Source organism: Arachis ipaensis, chromosome B08 (assembly GCF_000816755.2).
Source record: "Arachis ipaensis cultivar K30076 chromosome B08, Araip1.1, whole genome shotgun sequence".
NCBI classification, from domain to species: domain Eukaryota; kingdom Viridiplantae; phylum Streptophyta; class Magnoliopsida; order Fabales; family Fabaceae; genus Arachis; species Arachis ipaensis.
Window position 1 is genome coordinate 119584491 of NC_029792.2, and position 1949 is coordinate 119586439.

Sequence of the window (1949 nt, forward strand, 5' to 3'; positions counted from 1 at the left end):
TCGGCTTCAACTATCCGATGATGGCCGAGCTATAATTTTGGAGGCTGAGCGTCTAACACTTGAGTCCGAACTTTTCTTTTCGTTGCAGCGTGAGTGTACGAGCAATGAAAAGGAGAGGGGGAGTGTACCTGTAAAGGCACTCCAAAGCTTAAGTCAGTATATTGTCCTATTCGAACTTAATCCAGAAGAAATGCTTTACCTTGCTTTATATGATGAATTCTTCGTCCGTTACATTCTCGGCATTAATCGTCGGTTTCTGGAATGACTGATATTGTAACCGATTTAATTATGCTGTTTGAATATCGGTTATGATAGGAGCATTAATCTTACCGGGTTATGACTCATGAAAGGCCGAGCTTATAACGGGCGACAGTTATAACTCTTAGTGAGAACGGCTATAATACCGAGTTATAGCTCGTATTAAAGGCAGACATATCATAGCCCCCAAGCTTGACATGAGGAGGGGTTTTTAATGAAGCAGGTTGAGCTTTTTGATGAGTTATAACTCGGTCAGATGAGTTATTGAGTGAGTCCCCAGTTCAACGTACTTCATTAAAAAATGAAATTAGTTACTTGGAATTTGGTGGGTTGTTTCCCTGTATTGAGGAGAGAGAAGTAGTGCGTGGGGTATTAAAAGCTTCTTATGTTCCCAAGACACTTGCACCATTTGGTGTGATTGAGGTAACAGTTATTTTTCTGATGTGGTTAAGTTCAAAGGTTTGGCTTGCTAACTTTTTCATGACCTTTGGTTTTTGCTGTTTTGAAAACAAAATGAGTAAAAGAGATATGCACGTCATTTCTTTCATTTCTATTTTATCATCTTTATCTTCTTTCTTCTTTTTGCTTTTCTGTTCTGGGTCTCTCATGGGTTTTGAAAAGGAGAAGAAAGGGAAGATTGATTGGTCGTATGACTGGGTAAGTGATGATGTAAAGTCCCGAGTGTCTTTGTTTCGTGATGACACGGCTGTGAAGGAGATAGATGTGAAGAGAATTGTAAGGGCTGGGTGTGGTGTTGAAGTGGAGTTGCTGCCATGTTGTAGTGAGGATAGGGTTTATCATAGGGGGCAGGGATTTGAGTTTTTCTACATGCATAGTTGTGTGTTAGAGAAGTTACGAGTGAAGTTGCCTTTTACTGTTTTTGAATGTCAGATTCTGAAGCAACTTAACTGTGCTCCTTCACAGTTGCATCATAATGGGTGGGCATTTCTGCAATGCTTTGAGATATTGATGGAGTTTCTGGAGGAAGAGCCTTTTGTGGATTTATTCTTTTCTATGTTCCAAGCAAAGGGGGTTTGGAAAGGGGGGTGGGTTAATTTGAACAGCACTCCTGGGTTTGGTATTTTCAAACTATATAAATCATCTTTTAAGGATTTTAAAGAGATGTACCTTAAAGTGAAGAATGTGGAAAGGGAGTTTCCGTTTTATATGGATGAGTTGCTGGGTGAGAGGTTTCCTTTATGGTGGTGTTCGAAACCACAGAACATCCTCGGTGCCGAAGTCATTACTCCGAGAAATGTCTGTATTATTGAGTTCTTGGTGGAACAAATTGATCGGAAAGACTTGATTTCGATGTTTGAATTGTTAAAGTGGGATGAAAACAGAGATGCTGTGGTAGAATATATGGGTGAGTTTTGTTTGTGATTTCGTTTTATTTTAGTGCCTTGTGTTGTACTGATTTGTTGTTTCCTTGGAATTTTGCAGGAGGGAAGTATCCTGGCGTTTCAGCTGCGTCGCTGAGGTCTCGGTTCAAAAATAAGAACTTGGAAAAGGAGGTTTTCTCATCAAATCTTGAGAAGGTGGTAGTGGCTGGAGAAGTGAGTCAGCCTACTCAGGGTCGAAGGAAGGTGATTGTGAAAATGAGGAAGTCGGATGTTGTGGATTTGTCTGAGGAGTCTAGTGGGAAAGAGCATGGTGTTGCTATAAAGGAAATTGAGGCCTTTGTCGTGAAT